Here is a 12,057-nt window from a genome sequence, read left to right as displayed (position 1 = left end):
TTATCACCCAAGGTTAATCCTTTAATTTGTATTCTTAAATCCACTTTCTCTATCTGCTCCAGGACTGTATGCTTTACCTCTCTGCCTTCTTCCCCACAAACTCTAAGTACTTCTTAGTTATCTCAAGATTAGTCATCATTGACTTCATACTTGCCAAACCTAATGTTCTCTCTATAGTCCTTTTCTATATAATTCCTGTGCTGGTCCAGGGACTATCTGTCCTCAGATTCCTTCTCGTTCATACCTGGTCTGTGTTGTAAGCTGGGGTCTGAACCCTATAGGCTGTTTTCTAGTCTCCCATAGGACTCATTTATGGCTGGGTTGAGACAAGGGGAGGTGATGGCTGAAGACTATAAGGGAACATTTCTGCTAATTCCAGTATCTGAATCATCCCTGGATCTGCTCTGATTGTGTTTTTTATTCTCTTGGTTTTCAGACACATTTTATTTTTTTTCCAAAGATCTATAAATTTTTATTGTTGCATTACAATGGACTATTCACTGTCTTCTCTATCCCCAACCTAAAAAGTATGTTTCTTAATGATTGCACAGCACTTCACTTATAGAGAACAGACTTTAAATGTTGATTGGCTGAGACATGGAAGCAACCTAAATGTCCATTGATAGATGAATAGGTAAAGCAGATGTGGTACATATATACAATGGAATACTACTCAGCCATAAAAAGGAATGAAATAATGCTATTTGCAACAACATGGTTGGACCTAGAGATTATCATACTAAGTGAAGTAAATCAGAAAGAGAAAGACAAATACCACATGATTTCACTTATATGTGGAATCTAAAATATGACACAAATGAACTTACTTACGAAACAGAAACAGACTCACAGACATAGAAAACAAACTATGGTTACCAAAAGAGAAAGGGGGTGGCGGAGGGATAAATCAGGAGTTTGGGATTAGCAGAACACACTACTATATATAAAATAGATAAACAACAAGGTCCTACTGTACAGCACAAAAAACTATATTCAATATCCTATAGTAAACCATAATGGAAAAGAATATGTATATATATGTATAAGTGAATCACTTTGCTATACACCAGAAGTTAATACATTGTAAATCAATTATACTTCAATTAAAAAATACATGTTGATTGGCTAAATGAATAGGTAGAAGAATGGAATGAGATAATAGAGACACTCCCTCCCCCCTCTTGAGGGAATGATCAGTCAGCTATTTGCCAAGATTCTGACATCCTGCTGAGAATCACTCTCTATAAGTGTTACTTATGGAAGAGTGTCTTATCCCCAGGTGTATTCATGCAGAAAAAAGGTAAGAACCATTGCCCTATGGAAATGAGAGCTTCCTATATAGATCTGTTTCTTGACTCATTGGAAAGTAGTAGGACTGGACTGAAAATTAAATTCATCCCCAAATAGTACAAGTATGGAGATAGTACTTCTCAAAGTTTTCCTCCTAAGCATCCATCAGGGTAGAGGAAGGTAAATATATACATCTGGCACTTCCCTGGTGGCGCAGTGGTTGAGAGTCCACCTGCCGATGCAGGGGACGCGGGTTTGTGCCCCGGTCCGGGAAGATCCCACATGCCGCGGAGTGGCTGGGCCCTTGAGCCATGGCCGCTGAGCCTGCGCGTCCGGAGCCTGCGCTCCGCAACGGGAGAGGCCACAACAGTGAGAGGCCCGCGTACCACAAAAAAAAAAAAAATTAATTTAAATTATATATATATATATATATATATATATGCATCTGGACCTGACCTGGAGGTGGTATGGATCAGGAAGCCAATCTGCCCTGAACTGAGAGTTTATCTCTAGAATTAATTTTAAAGTAGATACTCTGCTTTTGTGTTTATTTTAATAGCAAAGTCTTCTACTTGAATCAAGTTGACTTTCTCAATGCATGGCATGAGTTTTACTCTGAGAGTTTCTCTACCCATAGCTACATTGTTCCCCAGCAGCTGCTCCATGTTCTTTGTTGAAAAGTACAGATAGACAACTTGCTGGTAGCAGATCTCTTTCTAAGAGAACATTTTGATAGAGAAAGAGAGCTGGAGGCCATTAGGTGCTTGTAATGAGGGGCAGGAGAGAAGAGTTTGTCATGGGGGTGGGAGAGGTCATTGAAAGGTTAGGGTGGATTCCCTTTGGGTTTTTTCTTAACCTAGTCCCGATGTCTTAGAATTGGGATATTGATTTTGATTAATACTAGTCACAACTTTTCCCTTCAGTAGTTCTAAATGCTCCATCATCCTGTTGAAGATACTGCCAGTAAGAGAAAATCTTGCTAGATAACCTGTGTGTCCTGCCCCAAACAGCAACTGTGAGTCTAACTGCAGCTTCACCATCTGCTTAAACACTGTTACTGTGATCCCAGAGGATGACAGAAAGTCACATATATGTTCCTTTTATTAAGGCTGACATTCCTTGCTGTGCACTTTACCTTTGCTCTTACCAGATATGTACAATCTCATTTAGGAGAGAAGTGCTGAGATGGGGGAAATAGAAGCTTTGAATACACTGTAAAATCTGATATGAAAATTTTATCACAGTTGCACTATTTACTAAAGTTCATTTTGAGGCACTCTGAGATGTGCCTGAAATTTTAAGGGGAAAACAGGATGTTGTCTACTGAATTTAGAGGCCCTGCAGAATAAATGAACCTGCTTGTTTTCTTATTACCAAGGGAATTTTAAATATAAAATGGAAGCATAACCGTTAGAGAAGAACATTGTAGTATATTATTTGTACTGGGGCATAAACTATACTTGGAGATGAGCTACAGGGTAAATGGGTCTATTGCAGCATAGGTCAAGCTAATAAAATAAAAAGATGTTAAGTTCTGTCTATTTGTACTCTTCTGTACAAGAGTGCCTTGTACTTCTTGGAGAAAAGATTATCTTATTTCTTTCTATCTACCTACCTATGTATCTATCATCTATCTATCTATCTATCTATCTATCTATCTATCTATCTATCTATCTTTTCAAACTCTTTGAGATTTCCCCAGCCATAATTTACTACTTCCTTATCAAAACTCATATTCCATAAATCTGCAACAATTATTTGGCAATTGGTCTTATGTTATTTTAAAATTGAAATTTAGATTATGTATTGATATTGTTGCACAGCTAGTATATTTTCTTCCTAACTGGATCATAAGCCTTCAGAGAGCAGGGACTATGATTTCCTTTTTGTATTACCCAAAGGTGCTAATGTAGTGCTCAGTGAATATTTTATTGAGTTTCAGTTATAGGCATACCTCATTTTATTGTGCTTTGCTTTATTGTACTTCACAGATACTGCGTGCTTTACAAATAGAAGGTTTGTGCCAACAAACCTTGCATTGAGCAAGTCTATCGGTGCCATTTTTCCAACAGCATTTGCTCACTTCATGTCTCTGTGTCACATATTGGTAATTCTTGCAATATTTCAAACCCTCCACCAGGAAAATGATTATGACTTGCTGAAGGCTCAGATGATGATTAACATTTGTTAGCAATAAAGTATGTTTAAATTAAGGTACCTATATATATTTTTTAGACATGATACTATTTGCACACTTAATAAACTACATTATAGTGTAACATATATGCACTCGGAAACCGAAGCATTTATGTGACTCATTTTATCGCGACATTTGTTTTATTACAGTAATCTAGAACTGAACCTGCAATAGCTAAGAGGTATGTATTGATATATGGCACATTTTTTAAACCAATAAAACAAAACAGAGTTTCTAAATATTTTGCAATTACTTAGTAGCCAGGTGTATGAAGTCAGATTATTTTCCTGTTCATGGATAACTACCCATGCCAATTCATTTCATGAATATTGCTGAGAATTTAGCTTTTAAGCACAGTTATGCATAGTGGCAGGTAGCATGGGTAATTTTTTTTTTAGTTCATGAAATTACTTTATATTTACACTGGGCATACAGGAAGACATATTTCCCTTTATTTTCTTGACTCTAGGGACTGTGTCACCGAGCTCTTCCAATGGAGGGTGAGTGGAAATGATGTGCCACTTCCAGGCCTGGACATAAAAAGTCCCTATGCGATCTGCCTTGATTTTCCCCCCAACCATATAGTAGGAAAAGGAGACTTTTGAGATGGTGGAACACACAATAGAAATATCCTGAATCCTGAGTTGACTGCTTAAAGAAGCCGCCCAGGAGATCTCCTGGCCAGGAACTTCAGCTCTGGATTTTATAAGAGCAAGAATATTGTATTGTTGTATAAAGCTGCTGAGACACTGGGGTTAATGTTGAATAATACAGTAGAAAAATCAGTGATAGAGATTGAAAGGTTAAGGGCTGAAATTAAGGACTTCCCTGGCAGTCCAGTGGTTAAGACTCCATGCTTCCAATGCAGGGTGCCAGGGTTTGATCCCTGGTCAGGGAACTAAGATCCCACATGCCGTGCAGTGTGGCCAAAAGATTAAAACAAAAAAAGAGCTGGAATTAGAGGAAAGCAAATGAGAGGAGAGAGGGAGGGAGAATGGAACCAAATAAGGTGGTCTTCAGTTGGGCTCCATGGAAGGGATGATCAGAAATAAGACATTGCAGGGACTTCCCTGGTGGTCCAGTGGTTGAGACTCTGCACTCCCAATGCAGGGGGCCCAGGTTCGATCCCTGATCAAGGAGCTAGATCCGGCATGCATGCTGCAACTAAAAGATCCTGCAATCGGCAACGTAGATCCCATGTGCTGCAACTAAGACCTGGCACAGCCAAATAAATAAATTAATTTTTAAAAAAAAGAAATAATATATTGTTGGAGGTGTTAATGTCTGTAGGAACTTTAAGAATGGAGGTGCCAAATATTTAGTTAAAACGTTTTTAGAAAGTAATACTTGATACATATAAAAGAATATACATACAGTGATATATAGTTTAATTTTTGAAGGATAATAATAAAAGGAACACTTGTGGACCTATCAACCCCTGCCTAAGAATCAGAACATTATCATTATTGTTGAAGCGGCAACTGTATGGATACATTTTAGAAACATGAACTAAAAAAGCAAGTCTCAGAAGATTATATACTAGATAGTAACATTTTTTATAAAGCTCAAAAAGTATAACAAAATAATGAGATATTCAGGGATACATACATGTTTAGTTTTTAAGTTGCTATGCTGTGGTATTTTGCCCTAAACCTTCAGCAAAACCTTTTTTGAATTTTGTTGGTACATTGGGAGGATAAATTGTGAAATTTAATGAGGGAAGAGAGATACATAAACAACTGATTATGGTTTTATTTCTCAAAGTATGTTCTGCGGACCTGCAGCCTTGGCATAACTTTGGATCCATTAGAAATGGAGAATCTCAGCACCAATGAGACCTACTGAAACAATCTGCATTTTAACCAGGTCCTAGGTGATTTGTGTGCACATTATATTTGAGAAGCTCTGGACTACAGCACACTCTCCAGAGTCATCATTGTTTCCCTTCTTCTGAATTGGCTCCATATATGATGTTCATCAGATAGTTCCACAGGGCACAAAAGAATGGGGCAGGAGGAACTAATGTCTATTGAGTACTGATCTAGAAATACAGATATATCTAGGGTTATCCTTCTTTTCTCTTCCCCCACAGGCTGATTCTCTATTATAATCAGGCTTATGGTAGCAGGAGTCACTGACTCAAGTAAACCCCAAATCACTATAATTGCTGTTTAGCCATATGTCTGTGGCATGCCTACTTCCAGGGAAATAGCAGTTGGAGTACCTGTTATTGGTTATACTCCCACCGAATGACATACTCCTGAAGAGGATCCTGTGTTACAACTTGGGTTAGGGTGCAGGAGTGATTGGGATGAAGCAGTAGTGTGTTCCCTTCTCAAGTGGCACCTCTGTCTATTTGAAACGCTTCGTGTATTTCAAACACTAGTGAATGACATTGCTGGCTGCTAATGAATGCCAGAAAGCATGAATTTGATCCAGTTTTTACCACGTGCTGATGGATCCTGTCAGGAATAGGGCTAAAAGATGAGATTAGACATTTCTTTAACTAGATTTTAAAAAAGGACACTCTCTTTAATTCTGTAAAATGAGTTGACATGTGACATTAAATTCATGGCTGTTATCTGTCATTGGGTTTTCTGAGAAGAATAATGAATGCTAAACTTTATTAGAAATATAGCTCAATCTTAATATCACAAATGTGTTGGTAGACCAGAAGGAATGTAATTGTTTTATCAGAGTAACTTTGGTTTGTGGAAGTATAATTAATGGAAGGGATAGTTTATACCATCAGAATTTCCCATTTAGGTTTTAAAAATCTAACAAAAACCTAACAATGAAATATGCCAAAAATAAATCATACTTCAGAATATAAAAGAGATTGAAGAATAAATGAGGTAACTTATCATTAAGCATGTTAGATAGCATATATGCATTCACTACCACCTCCACTAAAAACTTTGTAGAGATTAAAAAAAAAAAAAGTTGTAATCCTAAGGACAAAAAGACTAAGAGAAGGGACAAGTACAACATAGTTTGGAAGCGAGAAGCAGATGGTTCTGGTTATCTATGTCTGCAAAATTAACTATCTCAAAAGTTAATGGATTAAAACAAAAACTATCTTGTACTTCACAATTTTCTATGGTCAAAAACTTGGGCAGAGTTAAGTTGGGTGATTCTTCCATTTCATACAGCATGACTATGAGACCTCAGGGCTATTTATCTGGCAGCAGGGCTGATCTGGACTATCCAAGATACTTTACTCATGCACCTTAGCAGAGGCAGCTGGGAGGCTGGGCTCAGCTGGATCTCTTTCCCTCTCCGTGAAGTCTCAGTCAGGGCCTTGCACATTGCCCCTCCTGCAGGGTGGTTGGATTGTTCAGCTGGCAGCTCAGGGCACCTACAATAAGTTTCCAAGAGATAGGATATGGAGGTGTCACACTGTTAAGGCCTGTGTTTGACAAGTGGCACAGCTCCACTTCTGCCATATTTTGTTAGTTGAAGTAGTAGTCTCAATAGAACAATGAGGCAAAACTTCATGACCATCTTTAATCTATTACCTAGATATATGAATAATAACAGACTTAGGAGACAAGAGGAATCTGAAACCCAAGGTAGCAGTGATGGAAACACAGGGTCAGCTGAGTCTGCCACAGAGCCCTAGAAAGGTTTAGGTATTTCAGGTACTTCTGAAAAGAGGAAAGGGGTACAAATAGGGTTGAAAATATAAGGATTGGTTGAAAGTCCATATAAAAACAGTTGGATCCCCTGATCCCCTCTCACAGTTTGCTGAGCCCCTTCTCCATGCTGATAGAAGACTAGAGGTTTAATTTCCAGAGAGGTTGGACCAGACTCTTGACTTGGGCACAACTTAAAGCAGAGGAAGCATACAGAAAACAAATACATTGAATTAAAATCTACATATTGTGCCATGACATTCCCTTCCTCTCATTTCCTAAATCAGCTCTGATAATACTGCCAGACTCTTAGGTGAACTGGAAGTTCCTCTCTGCTGAAATTTACCAGTCCAAGAGAAAATGTCTACAGATGTTGACGGTTGGAGGCCCAGTGAAATGGCACCATGAGATCCACATCAATGAAGCAGTCAACAAGTCCCATCTACACACAGAGTGTCTATCAGCTTTTAGTGCCTCACTCTTAAAATGAGCAGGCAATCAAGGATTGATAGACATTTGAGGCAGCTCTTAACATGCAGAGCCCAAACCAAATAAGCAGAAATAAAGAACATAGGGTAAATAAAAAATGTAAAGAAGAAAGATAAGAAAACTGTAATTAATATCCCAAAATAGGGGTCTTCCCTGGTGGTCCAGTGGCTGAGACTCTGTGCTCCCAATGCAGGGAGCCCGGGTTTGATCCCTGGTCGGGGAACTAGATCCCACATGCCTCAACTAAGACCCAACACTGCCAAATAAATAAAAAAATTCTTTAAATACATGACAAAATATATTCTATACATGAAACAAAAAGGGACATTGAGTAGACAAACTAGAATTCTTAGAAATAAAAACTATGGAATTAGAAATTAAAAATTCAATAGAGGGCTTCCCTGGTGGCACAGTGGTTGGGGGTTCGCCTGCTGATGCAGGGTACACGGGTTCGTACCCCGGTCTGGGAGGATCCCACATGCCGCGGAGCAGCTGGGCCCGTGAGCCATGGCCGCTGAGCCTGCGCGTCCGGAGCCTGTGCTCCGCAACGGGAGAGGCCGCAACAGTGAGAGGCACGCGTACCGGAAAAAAAAAAAAAAATTCAATAGAATGATTGAAAGGTATATTTGAGGAAATTTTATGAGTAAAACAAAGAGGTGAGAAATAGTTGAGAAAGTATAAAAAAATTAAATAGTAAGTCCAAGGGGTTCCCTATCTAGATAATAGAAAAAACAGAACAGAGAAGACAGAGGGGAATAAACAATTGGGGAAATATATCAGGAAAATATATCTGAAGGATATGAATTGCCAGATTGAGAGGGACCACCAAGAGACCACAGAACAAAGGTTGAGGCAAAGATCCACATTATGGTACATCATCATGAAATTTCAGAAAACCAGGAATAAAGAGAAACTCCCAAAAGCTTACATGGAGGAAAAAAAATTGACCAGGATTCAAAATTGCACACTTCTTATGAGCAACACTTAGATGCTAAGAGGTAATGGAGTGGCATTCAAAATTCTGACTGAAATGATTTCCAATTTGGAATTCTATGTTCAGCTAAGCTATGAATCAAGTGGATAGAAAAAAGGCATAGTGCTTTTAGCTGGTTAAAATGTGATAGAATGTGTTCAGGATCCCTGAAAGTTGAGAGTAATTATTTCTCTTTAGTATGCATTCCCAGCCTCAATTAGACTCTACGGTTCCCAAGGCATAGAATTTTAATTTTTAATTTGTCCTGCATAACATCTGTGTAAGGTAGGCATTTATGAATGGTGTTTATGAATACATGGACTCTGCTCTACTTTAAGTCATATTTTTTTGAAGTGCTGAATAAACAGCATTGCTTTGAAATGTATGAAAGTAACTTATTTCCTTAGTTGCCATTTTTGATATCATATCTATTATTTATTCTCAGATTTTTTAATCTCTGTTTAGGAAAAAAAAGATCTTTTGTTTTTTTATTCTCTCATTTGGTCCAATAGCTTAAAGGATTTTTTTGCTTGACTCTTCAGGAGGAGGAGTAGAATATGATGCTCATATTTGTTATAATGAAATACTTTCAGAGCCTTTTATTATGATCTTGACCTGAGAACAGCTAGTACCAATAAACTAAGGACAAAATATGAATTTTTCCCATTGTAATTACTATCCAGACCAGGAAAATCAGGTGTTTAATTACTCCCAGCATTATTGTTGTTATATATTGGTATATATACCAATAGGAATATATATAACCAATAAGAATAGGAGCTGGTAATGAATAAGGGAATAAACTGATTGGTTTATATAGTAGAGACAGATGGTTCTGGACCCTGAGAAATGGCTCAGAGAGAACGTGGGAATCTGTATGAGGACCTGGAAATCAAAAAAAAAACATTAGCTAGAGTTGTCCAAGAGGGATAAGGAAAGGGAAAGTCAACCTGGATCAGATGTAGAAATATTTTCGGTTTTGAGAGACTGTGGACTTCAGAATGATAGGAAGTGAAACTGACCTCAGGTGGCTGAGCAGAATCAAAGAATATAGGAAATCACTCATTAACCAACACACACCCATTTGTTTTTATTCTGCATACAGGTAACTGTGTATGATTCTTTCTTTTTGTAGTAAAGTTATTTATTTTCCCTTGTGTGCTTTTAGGAAGCCTGACTTATGAATGTGGGATATTTGCTTCCCATTGAGATAATTATAGAGGATGTGGCAAGAATTTTACCAAGAGTCCAAAAGAGAGTCTTCTGTGACCTCACTTATTACTTACAATTCCAAGGCCATGCCAAGGCTGATTGTTAGCACTGTGTGTTCACCCCTGAGTTAATCATTGGCACATGCTTGGTGTGCTGAGACCTGTCCAAGTGCAAAGACTGGAACATGTGGGACGTGAAGAATGAATGCCTTTATGGTGGAGATGCCAATCATCCTTTCCCTACACACACCCCTTCCTTAGGGAATCTGGCTTCCTTTAATCCCTGGAAAGGGTAGCCTTCTGTACCACATGAGTTAATTCTCTATGCTGTGGCTGATTGGACCGTAGATGGACCTCTGACCCAGACTGAGCCTGGAATTTGGAGTTGAGCAACAGAGCTTGATTCAAATAGACAGTGGTAGGCACTGGACCCAGGAGATCATGTAAACTTGGGACTTGTTGCCTTGTTGGCCACATGTAGTCATGGAGAGGGAGGGAGCAGAAGAAAGAAGGAAAGACTAAGCTAATGCTTGTGTGACTGCTGCCTGATGGAGTGTGTGATAGTGACTGGCTTTTCAAGTCCAGTTCTTATTCATAGGAATCCTGACCTACTTAGATACTTTGAGGATGTAAACTTAAAATACCCTCCAATCCCCATAGCTTGAGTGGGATCTGTCCTTTCAACAGTCAATTCACATTCATTATTCCATTCAATTTTTCTATCCCAGAAATAAGGCTGACTCACCTGCAGACCAGTTAATATATGTTTAGAGAATGCCCAGTTAATTGCAATCACACAATTTCATAATTACTTGGGTTTTATGTCTCATTTGGATGATTGTGAAGTTCTTGAATTGCTTCATATAATAGGGGGTAATTGCTTTTTGAAATTGGGCATTGATGAACTGTAGTAAACTTAGCTTATGAGAACATGCTTTCTCATAAGGGAACAATATTCCTAGCACTAACTATTGGCATGTTTTCAATAAATCCCCTTTAAAGTTTTATTTATAGGAAAAACTAAGGGGGTGTGTGTGTGTTGTGTGTGTTACAATGTGAACATCCTCTGACCCAAACTATTGACTGTATTAAGGATATCAGGTCCTTTGTGACTCAAGGAGGAATCAGTTCTGAGGTCATCAGCCTGCCTTTCAACAGCAGGAGTGAGGAGGTGAGCCTGGCAGTGTATAGCCAGAAGCCTTTGGTCATTATGGTTCCCAAAGAGCCGTTCTGATTCCAGATGGTGTGTATGGCAGATGGTGGGCTTCTCCAGCTTAAAGAACATTTGGGTAAGTATGTATCACTGTAGATATAATTATTTGGCAATTGTTGAGTAAAATCATATTTAGAAAATAAACTGTCTTTAGAGCTAGTTTTCACATTTTCAAATTAAAAAAAATAGCCTAGACAGTAACACAAGTGTAATATCATTTAATTAGGCTGCCTATTGACTTTCCCAGGAGACTTTTTTCTGGCTTTTCCTGTAATACGTTATAACATTATCATAATGGGACTTTATTATTTATTTTCCACATACATTGCTCTTATAAGTGGAAAAAGTCAGAAAATTCAGCTATTGAAATAAGTGACCTTTACATTTGGAAAAGTAATTTGTTCGACATAAATATAAGAACTCTCATCATGCCACTTAAAATACATAGAATTAATGGTCAGTTTAATTTTTTTTTTGGTTTGTAATTACTAAATTTTAATCAATCAATTCCCCTGAGTATTCTGAGACTACTATTAAAATACTTTTTGAATTTTATTTTATTATTTTATACAACAGACTATTATTAGTTATCCATTTTATACACATCAGTGTATACATGTCAATCCCAATCTCCCAACTCATCACACCACCCCTCCACCACCGCCTTCCCCCGTTGATGTCCATACGTTTGTTCTCTACATCTGTGCCTCAATTTCTGCCCTGCAGACTGGTTCATCTGTACCATTTTTCTAGGTTCCACATATATGCGTTAATATACGATATTTGTTTTTCTCTTTCTGACTTACTTCACCTTGTATGACAGTCTCTAGTCTCTTATAAAAGGAAATTGTTTACTTAGTCAAAATATGCATAACATATCTTTCTCTGTTTTCTTTCAGTCACTCATTCTATTTTTTTGTCTCCTCCTTCCCAAGTTTAATATGTTTTCGATATTTATTTTTGCATTTGAGATTTTAAAGATTCCAGATATAAGCAGTAATAATGTCCAGGAAATTAGCAGCAAATGGGTTATAATGGGTATAGGTTGG

Source organism: Aethalodelphis obliquidens, unplaced genomic scaffold (assembly GCF_003676395.1).
Source record: "Aethalodelphis obliquidens isolate GAN/ISIS:26980383/991018 unplaced genomic scaffold, ASM367639v1 scaffold95, whole genome shotgun sequence".
Lineage (NCBI taxonomy): Eukaryota > Metazoa > Chordata > Mammalia > Artiodactyla > Delphinidae > Aethalodelphis > Aethalodelphis obliquidens.
The sequence above is the reverse complement of the archived record's forward strand: the minus strand, read 5'-3'. Positions refer to the sequence as shown.